General features: G+C 39.4%; 1 protein-coding gene across 3 annotated transcripts in view; it reads left to right on the top strand.

Annotated features, from left to right (window-relative positions):
• The window catches only part of FAM126B (family with sequence similarity 126 member B), a 53,770-nt gene that overhangs the window by 4,201 nt on the left and 30,166 nt on the right, over positions 1-19,403 (top strand). For all 3 annotated transcript variants that reach the window (XM_042462074.1, XM_042462091.1, XM_042462083.1), the window contains exon 2: positions 19,173-19,272. The gene's annotated coding sequence lies outside the window, so the exon portion shown is untranslated. The remainder of the gene's footprint in view (positions 1-19,172; positions 19,273-19,403) is intronic.

Genomic DNA, 19,403 nt, shown 5'->3' on the forward strand with positions numbered 1-19,403 from the left:
GGTGCTGCTTGAACTCTGCTGGTGCTTTGTCTTCAAGTCAATTATTTGTTGTCTGTTGTACCTCTAAGCGTGGTTTACTTACTGCACTCAAGTTTACTCTGTATGCCTTACTTGCTCTGGACTCGCGTGGCTTTACTCTTGGCACATGAGAATCAACAGGATGTCCGCTGGGAGGATTGTGGAGAGGTGCCTTTGGGATAGAGTGGCATCATGAGCACATCAGGTGAATATTGGAAATGTTATTGCTCTGAAGTTGTCACTTGTACACTTACTGAGAATGGAGGGAAATATGTATAAGGAGCTTTATTTTATTGGTCAGGGTTACACAAGCTCACATTCAATTGCTGCAACCAAGGTCTGTGCAGGGCTTGCACAACAGTTGTCAACTATTTCTCTGTGATTCTACTTTCGCTTAACTGACAGCCTATACACATAGAATAAGTAGCGGAAAGCTGTTGATTTGCTGCTGTTGAAGCATTTTGCTTACCCCATCTACACACCCATCCACCTGAAACAATGCAAATGTTTTCAATAACTTTCGATACAGTCTGTTCCTATTCATACAATTCTGTCCTGATCAGCTCAGTAGACTAAACATGGTCTTCCTGCTGCATTGGTCCATTTATTTCCCACCCACCTCTCCCTCTTGCTAGCATAATGGAGAATAATGGGCATTATACTCCTCTTGGAGCAATATTTTTATTAGAGTGTTTAAAAAAAGTCTAGATGTGCTTTAGCTGGGACAATAGTGTGAGGAACTGTACCTTGTCTTAAATATTTTGTTCATTGTTCTAAAGGAAATATTTCCTAATCTGTTTTTCAAATTTTCTGGAACAAAATAAAGATTTCAGGAAAAGACCCCCTCCCAGATTTTCCTCTGAATTCTCCCCCCCCTTTTTTTTGGCCTTCACTACTCCTCTCCATTGCAGTCCCTCACACCTGAAAAACATTTCTTGAAGGAAAAAAGACCCATATGTTTAAGCCCCCAGATTAGAAGTTTTTGAATTGTGAGGGGAAAATAATAATGATGATGGTGCTATCTGGAGGTCTTAAGGTGAGAAATCTCACCTTATTCCTTTGCAGTTGGTTTCATTTGCTCCTGGTTTGGATCAGTGGTAGGCAAAGTGCAGGTTTCCAAATGTTATGGGACTTCAGCCGTGGTCAGCCCTAGTAAACATAGCCAATGGTGAGGAATTTTGGAAGCTACAGTTTAGTAGCAATGGAGGGCTGAACTTTACCTGTCACTAAATTAAATAATTAAAATTAATTGAAAGTTGATATTGCAGAATACAGCTTCATTGAGTTGCCTGTGCATACTAGAGTAGGCCAGTTGAATGAGTGGTGTTTATATAAGTATTTGCTTGCCATTCAGCAGTTGGTTTAATGCAGGGGTAGGCAACCTGCGACCCGTGGGCCGGATGCGTCCCGGCGAGGCCTTGGGACCAGCCCCAGCCCAGTCCTGCCACCGATTGCCGCCGGGGCCTTTGGGGGCAATTGTCTATAGAAGCCTCAGAAACATGCATTTATATTAACATTTTTTTAAAAATCAGCAAATTTTTTTGCATGTCCTCCATTTTTTTTTAAAAAAAGTGTCTTCCATTTGAAAATGTTGTCCTACATTTGTCCTGGTTTATTTTTATATTAAAAAAATTTTTTAAAAAAATATTTAATTATTTATTTTTTGGCTTCGGCCCCCCCAGTTGTCTGAGGGACAGCAACCCGGCCCCCGGCTCAAAAAGATTGCCTACCCCTGGTTTAATGGGTTTACTGTTTTCCTTGAGACTAGCAGTTGGATGAGGGCCAACAGTTCTGCAGCAAGTAATGACTTTTGCAAGACTGTCCCCTACAGAGAGAGGGATGATTGGGTTTCATGTTTCAGAGGTATGGAAGTGTGACTTGTTTTGGGGTATCTAACCTACTTTTGCCTTGTTTTCTTTTCGGAACCTCTATGTCCACAGTGGGGATCCTATGGCACGCATACTAGAAATGGTACACGAAGCCATTTTTGTGGCACACGGAAGGTGCTCTGGAGAGGCAGATGAAGACCTGGGATGATGGGGGGAAGACGTCCCACCCCAGAAGTCTTACCTCCTTCCCTCCAGAAGGCCCGCCCCCAGCATCGGGTAACACTCGGTGCTGGAAGGCCTTTTAGTTTGGATATTCAGTTCCTAAAAGGTTCACCACCACTGTCCTACATATTAGAAGTCAGCCCCACGTTGTTGTTGTTCTTGTTTGCCTTCAAGTCATTTCATCCTAAAGTGAACCTGAACCAATATGCGCACCTTTGAAAGGGAGCTGTTATATTAGAGTATTTTCTGTGTTAAAAGCCTCATGTCAAATCTGCAGATAGCTTTTTGTTTACAGTTTTAAAAGCAATCTCAAGCTCCAGAGTAATTGGTTCTGAAAATGGAAAACCAGCCCCCTTTGTTGCTGTGAGAACAGTCCTTGGCAAGATTACAGAATAGTATTATAAAATACGTATCAAATGTCCCTTTGGTCTGTGAGCATTAGTCAGGATCCAGAAACTGTGAGGTTAATTCTGTAAATGTAGCAGTGTTTCAAATAGTTGCCTGCTTATGTCAAATGGCAATCAATTTGTAAAGCATATGAATTAAGACGCAACCTGTTTCTTGTACATACGTTAATCAAAATTTCGTAGCAAATTATGAGTTAATTTGGTATGTGTTCACCTTTTTAATGTATTTTAGAAAGTAGTATCTTTTTGAATAATATCTCAGTTCACATTTAAGTTATTTAATCTCTTTAATGAAATAAAAACCTGTTACTGAAGACTTTTGTCTGATTTTCAAAGGCTTTCTAATAAGAGAACATCCTCAAAGAAATCAGATTTACTGATCTTATTGTGGGACTTGATGGCAGTAGCTTAAAACATCTGCTAGGAATGGGTTCTCTCAGTTAAAACTGTAGCTCACTGTATTGCTAAAACTGTATTTTCTTTTTTAAAAATTGAGATCAAAACCAGTCTCTGCTAAGTAATCCTGAAATTATTGTTTGGAAATAAATTCCCATAGAGCTATAGATAGAAGAGTACGTGATGGTAGAAATGGACAAAGAATAATATCTTTCTTTCTTTCATATTTTATTGCCTTTAAGCTCATAAATGAAACTGCAAGTAGAGCAGAATATTAACCGAACATGCAGTAAGAACTTGAAGATAGCCTTAGGTTTCCACACTGTTGAAAGGTTTGAGACCTTATTCTCTAATAGAGCATGATAATGCCTTGAGGTTTGGGATATCATAATTTGTCCAAAAAGATACTTTTATTTAAATTTCCTTAAAAATTCATTGGAAGCATTTCCTTATGCATATATCTATATTAGGGCATACTGTATTTGCTTTGGAAAGCATTTATTCATTGACTTTCGTAAGTGAATTTCTATTTTCTCTTCATACTTGCTGTTTGACATCCTACATAGCTCAAGGCTACAATGATATAATAATCTTCTGCTTCTTTGTTCTGATGATCAGATGAAGAAATAGAAAAATTCTGATTAGTTAAAGCATTTCTAGCTGGATTTTGTATAGAATGAACTAATGTGCTTGCAGGGATTCCCTTTTCTAGTTAGTTTTTGGAAGTGGTCCCACTGCTCAATAAACTTCCACTCAAAGTGTATCTCTTACAAGGGAAGACTTCAGGCACTTAATCTGGTCTGTTATGCACTGTCATGTGCTGTTTCATGCTTTTTCATTCTCAAACTGAATGGCTGGCTTCTCTGCCTTTGCACAAACATTGTGTATGATCTGCCCCACTTGAAAATAATTCACCAGCAATGAGTAACAGATAACCACAAATTGACCAACTGTTATACTAAAGAGTTTAATTACTTTGCTTTACAATAAACAATATTGAGATTAGTGTAACTTTATTCTGAGTAAACCAGGGAAATATTCAGCTGTAGAAAGAACTGCCAGCCCTATCTCACCATGCAAGCTTCATTTTCTCTTCTTAGTGATTCAAGGATGAGCAGAGTATCAAATTAAGTATAGCATCCCAGGCTGGTATGGTGTCATGGTTTGAGCATTGATTACAACTCTGGAGACCAAGATGTGAATGCCTGCTTGACCATGATAACCCACTGAGTGACCCTGAGCAAGTAGCACTCTCTCAATCCCAAAGGATGGCAAAAACAAGTCCTCTTGGAAGAAATTATGCCAAGAAAAACTCTTCATATGTTCACCTTTAGGTCTCCATAAGTCAGAAATGACTTAAAGGCACACAACATCATCATCATCCCAAGCCCTGTTGGCCCACACCAGTTGGATTTGGAGTCAACAGGACAAGCGTTCCCCCCCCTTCTTCATTCTGCTAGTTCTAATGACTTTGCTATGTTGAGGACACGGGGGGGGGGGGGGGATTCAAAGCTGCTGATGCCATGACCATAGCGAATCAATGGTAGCAGCAAAAAGACTTAGAGTGGTGGCTTTCAGTCCACCTGAACACAGCAGGGGCCTCTAATGTGGCATCACCTCCCTTTGGTAGAGCCTCTCTCTGCAGGCAGGGAGGCTGACAGAAAGCTACCTTTACATATCCTACTTCCTTCCAGCCCTCAACAGTGGAAGTTGAACTTTATGACAGTAGGATACTGTAATAATTATTAGTATAGTGTTCTGTTTCATTATTGATAATGAAAAATTGAGACATTCTAGTGATTATTTTCGACAAGGATATGAAAAATGTTATCTGAATTTATCCACGTCAAGGGATATTGAACAATCAGAAATATTTTTTGAAGTTTGCAGGTTATTGTGAAGTACTGTAAGTTAAAACATGCAGTGTAGCTTAATGTTTGTTTTTACACACCCTGTTGTTTCTTCCCGGATTTACTCGTTTTTCTTCTTCCTCCCCTCTCTCACTACTGTCAGCCTGTTCTTACTTAAAAGCACAAGCCTAGCATTATACCTAATATAGCTCTATTTTAAAATGCTAAATTAGTTGCTCTGCATGGTAGAATATTCCATCAGCGTGGTGCATGGAGGTTGTTGTTGTGTGCCTTCAAGTAGTTTCCATCTTATGGCAACCCTATCATGGGGGTTTCTTGGCAAAATTCGTTCAGAGGAGGTTTGGCATCACCTTCCGCTCAGGCTGAGAGAATGTGACCAGCCCAAGGTCACCGCATTTCATGGCCAAGTGGTGAATTGAACCCTGGTGTCCAGAGTCATAGTCCAGTCCTTAAACCTATGCTGACTCTTGCCAAACATTGGGTATAGAATAATTGTTCCATTGTAGGTGTGCCAACTGTGTTTAAAGGTTGATATATTTAGTTTTGAAAATTTTAAGTTTAGTTAGAACTTAAATGTTAGAGATGTACTGCTGTGTATGGATTGAGTCCTACTTTCTGTTACAGCCTCCTTTCTCTGAGATGTCAGGCACAGACCATTACATGCTTTCAGTATTTATTAAAGATTTACCTGTTTACCTTGACTTTTCTTAATCACTTAAACTGATTAAGCTGATTCGTTGATTATCTTGAGCATTGTATTTTGTGATACTGTATTAGTAAACTGCGCGTGTTATAACAACAGCAACATAATGCTTTATTGTTTAAATGAGATGGTACGTGTGTGTGTGTGTGTGTGTGTGTGTGTATATATATATATATATATATATATATATATATATATAATAGGGATTGACAAAGTGTGACGTATGGACTGCACATGCCTCCACCCTGGAATAAAAACCTAGAAAAATATTTCTGCTTTTGAAGGTTTTGTGGTGTATCTGAGGTTGTTGTACAGAGAGAGCTTGCAAAGAGGGAGGGGGGGAGAGAGAGACATGGACCAGAATGCAGTTCAAGTTTGGATTTTAAAAGATTGACATTTACAGTTGAACTGTAGCTCATGAGGGGGTCCTGGAGGTTGAAAATGGGCCCCTGGGCCTTTTGCACTTGTCCATTGATGTTGTAAACTAACAAGAACCTACTTTCTGGCTAGTTTTGTTCAAACCTAGCTAGCTTATAAGCATCAGCACCGTTCGGTTTTACAGTATATTAAAGAATGTTTGTTTGTTTGTTTGTTTGAGAAGCTGTAACAGTTTCAAGTTTATCTCAGTGTTCAGGTTCATTATATTTAAGTCTTTTTGTCTTAGAACCCTGGATCCTTGGACTTTGGAGCATTTTTTAAAAAATACTTCCTTTGTTCAGATTTATGTAATGCTTGAATCTGGATTTTTTGGAGTCTCTAAGAGCCTCAAAGGGACATTGTCTCCAATTGCTTAGGCTGGCAGAGTAATTAAATAGGCAAAAGGTTTGGCAAGCTGGTCTGCTGATTACAGTAGTTGTTTTCTGATGACTGCTGTTATTGGTCTGTAGCTGTTGTAGGGGTAACTGTGGTTAGTGGATCTCTTGGAGTTCAGCTCTCTGCTCTTACGTATTGGAGCACACCTTACTTTTTCAGAGGAAAAAATAAGTTTTATCAGTCATGGAGAGCAATTCTTTGCCACTTCTCAAATGCTGTTGCCACCAAGGCTCACACGGAAGGGGGGCAGGTTTTACCTTTTACTTCATCCTAACTGTTGTTCCTATGCAGTAGCTGTTCTTCATTGCTCCTGTTTATGGCCTCCTGCCTCATTTTTTCCCCATGTGCCCCACGTAGTTGAAACAAACCATGGACTATCAGCTGGTTGCAGAATTACTGTATATAGTATTTTCTCCTCGTGCATTTTGCTCCTTTCTAGGGACCCACTGGGTGACTTTGGACAAGTCTCAAGCTCTCAGCCTCAGGGGAAGTGCAATGGCAAACCGCCTCTGAACAAATCTTGCCAAGAAAACTCCATGATAAGTTTGCCTTAGGGTCTCCATACATTGGGATCAACAACAATAGCATCAGGCTTATGCTCACACTGCTTTTCAGAAGCTGGAGTTAAAATGTGTTTGGATCACCAGCTCAAATTGTGGTGGCAAAGATGTCTAAAGTTTCTGTCTTGCTTTTTAAACAAAATAATCTAAAGCAGTTTGTAGTTTAAAAAAGAAAAACATACACAAGAACATTACAATTCAGATCCCTTGAAAGGCTTTCATGTAACATTTAGAAACATTCGGTTTAGAAAACAATGAACAAAAGTACAATATGTAATTGTCTGTAGGGAACAGCATGGAAGAGCTACTGGTATGTCAGGTAGTTTAATTTTAAATCAGTTACTTTAACTGCAAGAGAAGCATTTTTTAACAGCTTCTTCTTGTGCTACAGGGCAATGTGTTCTGGCCAGTAATAATCTATGTTGGTATATATGCTCAGCTGTAAAGATGGTATTCACTATTATCAGGTTATAAAATCAAAGAGCGCATAGCCTTGTACCAACTCATAAACTGGTAATAGAAACTAATTAAAGATAAACCAAACATTGCCACATTGAAGGAATGGGGAGTTGCTAGCCCTCTAGTTGTTTATGTTCTTTTTATATTTTATAGTCTTGTGATAGCATCTTCAGAATATAGAAGGACAGTCAGAATGGAAATGTTCTAAATAAATGTGTGGTCCTTTTTGAACCCCACAAAAATCATACCAAAGGGGTGTAAGCATTGAGGAATTTAAATAGCAATTTCAGATGTAGCATAGTATAGCATTAACAAATGTCATGCAAACTCAAATGTGCTTACTACTTTAAAAAGAGCTTCCCAAAGAATTTCATAGATTCCCCAGGTAATGCTAGAAGAACATCTTGCCTGGAACCTAGGCAAGGCTGTGCCAGTCAGAGTTAAGAATACTGGGCTAGATAGACCAGTGGTCTGACTCAATATAAGGCAGTTTCCTATGTTTTTGTGGCGGTGTGTTGTTCAAAGTGTACAGATGGTAGGAGGCTTTTTTACTCTTTATTGAAGAGCTTGTCTGTGCCAAAGTATTTCTTTGGATCCTAGCCAGAATGTACAGGCGTCCATCCCCCTTTTTACTTCTACCAAGAGGATCTGTTGATCTGAAATTGTGTCAGTATTTGAGTTCTCTAAAAAGCAGAGCTGAGGAGTAGAAAGGAAGAACTTTATGTTTGGCACTTCCAAGAAGTCCTAACAGAACTTCTCACCATTAATGAGTAAAAATAGTTTGAAAGAACAGCATAAATAATCTGGTTCATTTGTCACTTAACTTCAGATTTCAGTGAAAACCAAAGTTAGCATCCTTTCAGGTTACATTCAGACTGAAGTAACTTCATGTAATCTTGCTGTCAGTTTGGCATCCTAGTTTGTTTGTTTGTTTGGAATCCAAACATTAACTGATGATTTTATAGTAATATACTTGTGTAGCTCAACGCTTGTAAGACTTGCTTTTTGAACTACATCTCAGAAAATCCCCTAGCTAGTATTCTCCATGTTTTAATCCCTAAAGTAACTTTTTTGAGTTCTGATGCAGTGTGTGGTATGTCACAAAGTGAACCTAATGTTTATTAGCTAGGTTTACAGCTGAGCCATATACCATTTTCTCTTCTCGGAACAGAACGTTAATGAATTTCTACAATGTGTAATTTTTTTTAAAGCATCTATAATTTTTGGTCTGCTTTGATAGTCAGATAGAACATTGTGATCACCAGGTTACTGCTGCTCCTGACAACCGTGGTTAGAAAAGTACCTGTGCCACCATTCCTGTGGGGGAAGGACATGGAGTCTGCTTACTTCGCCTGCTGTTCAGAGATGCTTGGAAACCACCACCAAAGAACATCCCCCCAAAATCTGAAATATTCCTAAAACCAAAACTTCTTTCATTGGTGGCTAAGATAGTGATACCTTTGCTTTCTGATGGTTCAGTATACATAGGCCTGGTTTTGTGCATAACATTATTTAAAATATTGTATAAAATTACCTTCAGGCTATGGGTGTACAATGTATATGAAGCATAAATGAATTCTGTGTTTAGGCTTGGGCCCCATCTCCAAGCTATCTCATTATGTATGTACTGTATATGCAAATACAGATATTCCAAACCCCCGCAAAAAAGGAATCTGAAATCCAAAGCACTTTTGGTCCCAAGCATTATGTGTAAGGGAGACTCAGCCTGTAGTTACTTCTCTGATGATGCAGTGTGTGTTCAGTGGGCTTGCTTCAAGTGTTATGTATAAGTGTTTGCTCTCTGTATCACAGACGGAGGTGGTTCTCAAATGTTTTACCTTTATGACCTCCTTTACGTCTATGGTCAGATGTCACACACCCCTGCTTGACATAGAATATGGATTAAAATATTTTGTTTAGTGTGTGTATTTTCATTCATACATTGAGGTACATTCATATTTTAACATTTTTTGAGGAAATAGCTTTCCTTTTCTTTCTCCTCCTTCAGGCAAAGGCTCTAAGCATCCTCTTTGCCTTTCTCTTCCCCTCCAAGTGAAAAAAGTTTGGGAAGGAAAAGGAGGAAAGAGCATGGTCTCCAGGTTTCTTGAGCAATTCTCTCACATGTCAGGGGTCTCGGTCTCCATTTTGGATACCACTGACACAGGGTAAATTGTAACACTTTACCACTAGGTCTCTGATGGACTTCAGAGAATTTGGTTTCTAAACTCTTGCATAGTTGGCTTAAGATCTGAAGAATAACTGTAGTGTGGAAACAATAGGCAGCATTGTATTTAACTATTCAGTAGCGTAGTGAATTATTAAACTAGTATTAGAAGGTGAAGAAACTAGTTCATTCTTTCACATGCCAATGCCTTATTTGTCTGTTGCTGTAGTGTGTTGTGCTAAATGGCCATAAAATGTGATAGGTTGTTGCTGGTATTCTCTAAATGCAATCTTTAAAAAGGCTATATTTTTAAATAGTTATGGCTCCATCCTTCATTATCATTAGAAGTTTTATGTAACTGATACATTACCTTAATATCATATTAGCTGCACCTTCTTAATTTTGCATTTGCATGCTTTTGAACTACTGGGTTGGCAGAAGCTAGGTCTAGTGGCAGGAGCACCCCCCATCATGTGCCTTGAACTGCCAACCATCAGATCTTACGATTGTCAGAACTGGTGTCTTAAGCACTAAGCCACTGCATCCTAATAATAATAATAATAATAATAATAATAATAATACAGTGTTGTAATACTGCTACTACTGGTACTAATAGCAGCATATTTACCTTACATTTCACTTCTGGTTGCTAGTGTGGTAATTTTATAATAAGGTTTTTCATTTAAATTGTGCATGCATATGGTAGAACAGATTTGAAAGAGAATATGATTGCAATGGCACAATGGGCATTGATTTAGTTCAAGTGATTTTACTGGTGCCTGGGAAGTCATAATTTGTAGCACTTTTTGTTTTTGAATAAATATCTATTTCTTGTCCAAGCTTATTCTTGATCAGTTTTGCTTGTTTTTACATGGTTTGTTTTGATTCCCACTTCCATTAAAGCATCTGAGCAAAATTGGTGAAAAGCCAGCAATTTCCTCCATCACTTAGCAATGCTGTCAATGCCTGCAGACACTTCCAGCAGCTGGAGATTCTGTTGTTGAAACGTGTGTTTCTTATTTCTGGAGATTTTTTGAAGGTTTTGCCACTAAACCACTAATAAAAGGCAAAGATCTAGATCTTAGTTGGTAGAGATATCTTGCAGCACCTTTGAGACTAACTCAAAGAAAGAAGTTGACCATATGAGCTTTTGTAGACTTCAGTCTACTACCTCAGATGCATGTAATAGTTTGGTTTGAGATGCTTGTTTTTCCCCTCTTCTTTGTATATTTGGCCAGATTGCATGCCTGTCTGTGGCCTAAAATGGAAAGAGTCTTTTTTAAGGTGCACAATGTCCACGGAGTTTCTGCTGTCCTTTAACAAGCTATGTTCTGTGTTGGGCTTTTCAAACATTGCTTAGGATGCTTGCTATACTTCTAGCGGATATGTACTATAAATCTGAGCATGTAAAAAAAGTCTCAAAAAGATAAAAGAAGCATCAGATTAAAGTGACAGTTTGTCCTTTTCTGTTAAAAGATTGCTTTAATCTGTTTGTTCACTTTATACTTCACTGTTTACTAAGTACTGAATAATCATATTTGGCACAGGTTTGCTTCTTAACATTATTCAGTCAAATATGCTGTACTCAAGCTTAGACCATTCAGAATATGTTTGTTAAAGAGAACATAAAGGTGTGTATCTTCTGATTATGCTAAATTACACAAACATTGACTTTATTTAATATTTATATTTCTTGCCATCCTTCCATCATGAAACTCAAGCACTGCACGTGTGTTTTCTAAATGGTCTTCATTCAGGACCTGCTTTTCTCAGCTAGGCAGCTGCATCACATCTGTTGTCAGCACAACATCATCACCATTGCAGTGAATGGTTCAACTGCAGTCCCTGGCCTCAAAAGAAATTCTAGCTGCTCACTAGTGTTCATATATGGTAGAGGCCTGACTTAGGGGACAGCAATGGTTTTAGCACTGGAGAGACCACCTCCTCTTTTGATATCAGAGTTGCAATAAAATACAGGTTAAATGGCCCTTCTATGACCCTGCTGTGGACCCATTACTATAACCCTTCTATCATATGTAGGGTAGCAGTAGCAGTCGCTTGACATGTGTTTTTCCAGACTCTCTGGAGGAGGGGAAAAATGCCAACAATGGGCTGACACCAAAGAGTCAACAACTCAGGTAGCCCTGTGCTCTAATCCCTCTTGCCTTGGACTTGCCGCTCGACTTGGTACACAAAGGGATTGGCAACCTAGCCAGTAGACATCACTGCCTTGAGCTAATTTCAGTTCCCCATACTCTCAAGGGTTACAGTGGCAAACCTCCTTGGAACAACTCTTGCCAAGAAAACTCATGACAGGGTTGACATAAGTCGGAAATGACTTGAAGGCACAAAACAACAACACATACAGTAAGCTGGGAGGCTAAAAGCCCTGTAGTTATCCCCTGCTGCTTTTCTGTTTCCATTAGGAAACTTGCCTGTAGACCTTGTTTGCTTGTGTGTCCCAGCCCTTCATTTTCATTTCCAGTGTCAACAAAAGATATGGATAACCTTGATCAAATGCCTTGGCAAACTCGAGAGACTGACTGAACCAAGATGAATGCAATTGTTCTCTGTTTCATTCCACTACTGCTGGATGAAGAAGAACCTTTCAGTGTCTTTGTCCTACAGAAGACATTATTTGAGTTTTACAGAGATTTGGTTTTATTGGATAACAGAATGGTACCTTCTAAACATATGGTGTCTTCCTTATAAGTTGAGACCTGTATAAAGACTCCCTATGTTGGTTGTCTATGGGGGTGTATGAACACTCTTGAGAGCAAAAACTAATTTGGCTACTTTCATTAGAGCCAACATGATATACTGGTTTGAGCATTGGACTGTGACTCTGACACCAGAGTTTGAATCCCCATTCAGCCATGAAAACCCATTGGGTGACTTTGAGTAAGTCATGCTTTCTCATTATCTAAGGAAGGCTATGGCAAACCCTCTCTGAACAAACCTTACCAAGAAAACCCTGTGACAGGTTCGTCTTAGAGTCACCATAAGTCAGAAATGATGTGAAGGCGTGAAACAACAAATTCCTTTTTCACAGTGTAAAAGAAATTATGTATATGAAATAGAGTGGTGTTCTTTAATGGCTCAAAGGCAAATTTAGTTTCCCCATGTCACTGTGGGAGCCCTTAATAGAGTGCTGTGATTGAAAAACTGGAGAATGAAGGGATGTATGCATAGTGGCTTCTTGGTTCATGAAGTTTACAGTACATTTTAGACTCAGAACATACTAAGGCCAATGCAGATTGGCTTCTGGGCTTGTATGTGATACAAGCTCAAAAGTCACAGTACAGTGGACATAGATTATGAGTCTTGCTCTGTAATTTCTCTTGCTGCATTGCCTCTTTCACAACCAGAGAGGCAGAAGAGGCTATTGAAATCCCTATGAGCAAGGAAAACATCCACTCTCAAGGGGAGGCAGAATGCAGTATTTCTCTTTCCACTCCCTGCCTCTGCTTATGTATGTCTTCAAGGGAATATAGTAGTCATTTACATATAACAAAAGTATTTTCTTTTTTGTTCAGAGAATAAGTGGTTCTAGTTGTTTGTATACATGAAAATTGATGTGCAGTGTGCATGTCCCAAAGTGTGAATGTGAAATTACTGACATTTGGGGAAATTCATCCAGATTTTTATCCACATTCTTAAAACATTTGTTTGGCTATGTCTTTATGCCTAGTATAATAGAACTGATAGATCTTAAAAGGACATAAGTTTTTTTATTAGAAAATGAGAACAGACATTGGAAGGAGATATTCCATGTGTGAGGGAACCACAGAAGTGTGTTGTTGTTGTTTAAAAAGAACACAGAACAAGGCTACATTAAGTACTGTATTACATTTAGCAGAAGAGCAAACCCTCTTACAGGACTTGACAAAAGATGTATTGGTAATCTGTCTCATTTTGCGTTGGTTGGGTTGTCACACAGTAGATGATGAGTGTTTCAGGCTTAGTGTAGGATGACTGCATGATGTTGTTTCTAGGGAAACGTGGTGGGAGCATGTAAAAAGGTAAAGAAATATGTTTTTCAGACAAGCACTTAAAAGCAATACTTGAATCACACTGAGTTGCTTTACAAGATACTCTATTGTTATGCTCTTAGATATATTTTCTTCTATTTAGCTCTGTTTTCAGAGTCTTCAAATGATGGGCTGTATTATTTCAAATGTTGTTTGTTTTCTTCAATGTATTAAATGTGCAACCATATTGGGAATTGAGGGAGGAATACACGTAGTTTTTATTTTGCTGCTGTTGGTGGTGGCTTCTGTCCACTATTTCCAGCTGTAAGAATGTTGTGAAGTGATTGCTTTTGTATTTGAAACTGCACATTCAGAAGTCTGTGAAACAATAAATATTTTTAATATCATGGCTAAAATCTTGTTGGTGCAGTACATTGGCATAGATGGTGATGGCTAGAAGGAAAAATTTGTGAAGATAGCAACCATCAGGGATGTAGCCAGGATTTTAGGAAGGGTGGGGTCCAGACTAAGTGCCACCATTATAATAGGGCTTGGGCGCGGCAGCGCAGCAGCACACACCATTCATTTTTCTAATGGAAGGGGGGTGGTCCAGACCCCAAGAACCCCCCCCCCCTTGGCTACGTCCCTGCAACCATAAAAGAAGCAAGGCATTGAAGTGAGAGGCCACCAGATTTTGTCTGTCTTCCCTCATCACTGTTGCCCCACCAGAGAAAAATGTAGTTGCTTGTCATGTTCATTTTACCTTGATGGAACCCATATGCCAGGATTATTGGACATGGTGCACTACAGTGTAGCATTGCAGGAAATATAGTTTGTTGTTGCCCTGAGAAGCTTGCAAACTAAACTTCAGTATGGAGATTAATTTTGAAATTGCACCCCACCCTTTTCATTTTATATTTCCTAGTGCCTCAGTCTTTCTGACGTTGTGTGGTTCTAGCATAATGAGAAATGCCACACTTGGTAATATCCAGCTAGCAGAGTGCAACTTATTTATGTACTTTGAGAGATGGTTGTATATGGCTTGTGATTGGTATGAAATCTGATTATTATTTTTTGGGGGGGGGGTTCAGTTTTACTTGAGTAAGCTAGCAGCTTCTTAAAGGAGAACCTGATGCCACAAAATGTTAAACTAGATTGATAAAAATACTGAACATGTCAAAATATGTTTGAATTTGTTGTGATTCCCAGTTTAAATGGTGTTTTAACATTACAAAAAGAGAGAGGATGGGTCCTGTTCTTCACAGCATGTTAGGGAACATTTCCTGGGACAAGTTAAGCTAGTGAGCTACATTTTTTATAGCTGAAAATGAGTGGAAATGAATACTGACTGATATGTTTTAAACTTTTCTTGAGGTATCAGCTCTTAGCTCATCTTTGGGGTTTTGGACTACTAATATATATAGCACTTAAAGTTAAACCTACAGTTGGACATGACTTTACAATCTTATCAAAGGGGAAACCTTTACCTTTTTTTATTCAAATGATCATTGCTTGAGAAGTCCTTGGTGCCTGATTCTTAAGTATGTAAATGGTTGCTGGAGATGCAGAAAGTTTAAAATGCATTTTTCCCTCCCAGTTTTCCAAGTGAAGTTGATTTTTTGTTATTAACCAGAAAAAAAGTCACTCTTCTGATGTATCCACTCTTCATGCTTTGCTTGCCATGGCTTGATTTCCTTTAATCCATAGTTGCTTTAATGTGTGTTTAGAATCTTAAAGAAATCAGATGGGCATAAGGCATAATATTCAACAACTTTATTCAGAGCCTCAGTGAGAAATCTAGAAGGTTGTGATACACTGCCCTTTTTGATTGGGTGCGTATGAAGTAATGGATCCCCCCCCCCCCCCCTTTAAGTCATGTTTACGTTGTGGTTTGTTGGCCAGGTGTTCAGGATTTCTGCTAGTGTGCCTGAATTTTTTGATTCACAGTGCAACATAGGTGGTGTGGTTTTCAGCTTTAAAAGTTATGTTGGATAATACATTTCTTGTGATGTACACTTTCTTCACTGTTTTTGGCACGTACCAGCGCCAGTGTTGGGTTAGGGAGCACACACCATGTACATGCTTCCTAATCCTAATACGTGCCAGCGGCAGCATAATGGTGGTGCCCTGTGTACACGGCCAAACAGTGCAGCGCGGGTGTGATGTCTTCGCACCACCCCAGGCCGCTTAGGGCAGTCTGGGCATGGCACATGAAGGAGTTCCTTCTGTGGGTGTGCCTCGTTCCTGTAGCCACCAAACGGCTGTGGAATGACACCAGGGAGAAAGGGGCTTTGTGGCCCCTTTCTCTCCTGGTTCTGGCTCCTGGGGTGTCCAGGGGCATGAAGCCCCAAGGACACCCCTTTTCCAGGCCACAGGGAAGCAGTATTTTGCCACTTCTCTGTGGCCTGGAGAAATGCCGGATTGGAGTTTCTGGGCTGCCAATATGGCTGCCATGGCTGCCCTGGCCCCAATCCTCCGGGGAAAAGGGTGGGTGCAGGCCACCCCAAAGGAGCGGTCTGTACTGTGCCTTTGTTTTAATAAAACATATTGCTTAGCTGCCTTTTAGTTGTACTTGTTAAACTGATATTTTTGCTTGTGTCATTATGCTGCCTCTGCAGCATTCATGGTCTGATCTGTTGTATGGGTTTTGCAGTGATATTTAGATGCCGGGTGGGTGGGAGCTTTCAGCTAAGCCAAAAACTATTGTTCCAGATGGACCCATTCTCAGTGCTATGCTTTACTGTGCTTTCCCCATCTGGCTCTCTTTGTAAGCAGGAAGGATGCATTATGTTGTCAACAGAAATGTAGCTATAATATTTCTCTGATTGGACCTTAGCAGAGGATCCACATTGTATGGCTTCAGAAAGGATAATAGCAGAAGTGAAAGCCTATGGCACTATACAGATGATGATGATGATGATGATGCTAGGGGAGCGCTCGTCAGTTCAATTCCACTTTTTTAAATGGATCCATATAAAGTGGGCTGTTGGTATCTGCTGGGATTTGGTTCCAAGATACCCTCTCCATGGATACCCCCCTCATGGATACCAAAATCTGTTATCCATGTTCCATTGTATATAATAGATTAGTAAAATAGTGCCCTTTACATAAAATGGCAAATCAAGGTTTGCTTTTTAGATTTAAAAAACTCTATTTTCAAGTTGTGGATGATTGAATACGTGAATGACTGAAGTCATGATACAGGGGGCTGACTGTATAGACATTTCACACTGATAATCTGCTTTTATTATTATTCTTGTTATAGTTATTTATTTATACTGTCCCTTTATTTCAGGAGTGTGAATGGATTATGAAAGTCAAAATAGGTACAGATAAAAGTTCAAATCAATAAAGCATGAACAAGATTAAATACTGTATATACTTGATTATAAGTTGGCCTCATGTATAAATCAAGGACAGATTTTGGGGATCCAAAATGATGGATTTTGATATGATGGATAAGTAAAATTTAAAGCAAGTAACAAAGGATTTAAAGGATGAAGCAAAGGAAAGTAATGCAAAAGAGCTTGCAAAATTCCAGCAGGACTGTTTTTGCTCACCTTAAAGGCTGGTGCTTCCGGGACAGATTATGCTCTTGTCTTTCACCAGGGAATGGTTTCTTTTTATATATAAGAGTTAAAGTATATTACTTACATTGACCAGTGAATACGGTGCCTAGTTTTGGTCCGCGGAGAAGCTGCAGCCTCCAGACCGTGGGACTTCCCCGCGGACCAAAAAGCGGGTTCTTCTTGCAACACCATTATAATGTCGCAGTGCGTCAGTGGTGCACTCATGACATCATAATGGTGCCGCGACATGTGGACGCTATGCATCCAGCATGTGACAATAGCAGCACCCATCTGTACAGGGCGTTGCCATTTTGGCGCCCTCATGTGTGAGAGGTGAGGGGCGTCTAGAAGCGCCGCCCCTGGCACATGACGAGGGCGTCCTATCCCGTCCATCTGGACCGGGCCTAGGTTGACTCAGGTTTTTCTGGTCCATTTTTTGACTAAAATTTTTAGACTTACACATGAGTATATACAGTATATAATCTGGACCCAAGATGTGTAGGGCCTTTTTTGCCATAAGTAGCACTTTGCATTGTGTCTGGAAACAGATTGGTAGACAGTTGAGCTGTTGTAATGAGGGATTTTTGTTTTCCTTGTAACCAGCTCCAGTTAACAATCTGTTTGCAGCTCTTTAGACCAGAGAGGTTTCTGAATTGTCTTCAAAGGCAGCCTTTGTGTGCAAGACCTGAGATGGGCTGATAGGATAGGGTGACTTGGACGTTTCTCATTCATGGAGTCTCCATAAGTTGACGTTGATTTGATGGCTTTTAACCACAGTTTAAATTACTTTCTGCAACAGACCATGGAGACAGTAAAGTTCTTCAAGCACTGGCAAGATGCATTCACAGTTACTGGTCACATTTCACGGTCTTTGAATCTATGCACAAGACATAGTGGCTAGGCTGGACCTGTCTGAGAGTAGCTTCCCCTTCTGAAAGATGTCCTTTGGCAGTGATAGTTGAGTTTCTGTTGATGAAGCTAAGCCAATAACAACTAATAGACCAGGAGTGGACAACTGTGGGAGGATAGAGGGCATCATTAGCCCCCCAGGAGACCTTGGGGAACATCTTCTCATCCCAGAATAAAAAAACCCTATTTTTTGCCCCCCAAATGATTTCTAAGGGCTGTGTGGGGCATTTTGCCATACTTTTATGCCCTTCTCGCAGTTCCATTTTAGGCCCAGGAATAAGTTTTGTTTAAAACAGGATGAAGTTGCTTAGGGATTTTTTAAAAAGCCTTTCCTGGAACTTTCTTGTCCCCAAAATGTGGCAAAAATATACCCATGCCCTTCAGAGGGCATTTGATGGATTTGTGGGGGGTATTCTTTACAATTTATTTTATCCTTGGGGAGGTACAAAAGGTACATTATTTCTTGTATGCATTGTAGGTGTAATCCAATAGCTGTACAGCTACCAGTCTTCACCTTGAGAATATATCTAAACCATAGTTATAATATCTGGCTGCCTTTTTGAACATCCCTTTTTTTCTCCCAGTAGATTGATTTGTAACTCTGAAAACCCAGAGAACACGGTTTCAGTCACTTGAAAATAAAAGGACCCATCCTGTACAATCCCAAGAGTAAATATAAGCAGAATAAGCTGCGTGATAACCACCAGCTAGAGTTCCTTGCTCTGCAACAAAATGCTTGCAATTGCCTAGTAATTCTTTTATTCCATGGGATCTAAATATCATTTCTGCAGGAGTAACTTCTCAAAAGTAATAGTTTTGAAAAACAAATTGGTGGATCTAAAAATATGCTGATTCTGTCCAGTGGATACAATAATTAATTATCTGACACTTTCATAATGATTTAAATTTGGAGGAATTAAAAAGGATATGAAAGCTTCCATCCTCTTCATATGCACTTCATTTTGTTATGAAGTGCATATGAAGCACATAATCAGCACATAATGTGGCTATAACTTTATACTCCTTTGATGATTAAACTAACTATTTTAATGTATCATACATCTTAAAGCTTCACAGTCTGTACTAATTTTGGCTAGAATGTAGGTTGATATATTGCAGTTTCCATAAAACAAATATGTCATGCTACTTCTTAAGAAAAATGCTAAAATCAGCAGATTTGGTTGATCTTAGTGAAGGTATATTGCCGGAATGTACCACAATTGACTTTTCATTTTTTAATTACCTTTTAAAATGTATTCTTGTTTGTCTTTCTGTTGACAGAACTTGTCACCATTTGAAGGGGAGACAAATGCATTCCAGACTAGAACATGGCAACATTCCTCCATCAGTATCATTAGATAACTAACTTCTTCAAACAGAGGTAAAGTAAAATGTTAAATATGCTCCTTTTAGGTCCTGAAGGCAGGCCTAAATACCCTAAAGGCATCACATCCCCTCTGATATTGTCAGCTGAGGGTCAGGCTTGGCTAGTACTTGGATGGGAGACCGCTA

Source organism: Sceloporus undulatus, chromosome 1, assembly GCF_019175285.1.
Source record: "Sceloporus undulatus isolate JIND9_A2432 ecotype Alabama chromosome 1, SceUnd_v1.1, whole genome shotgun sequence".
Taxonomy (NCBI): Eukaryota; Metazoa; Chordata; class Lepidosauria; order Squamata; family Phrynosomatidae; genus Sceloporus; species Sceloporus undulatus.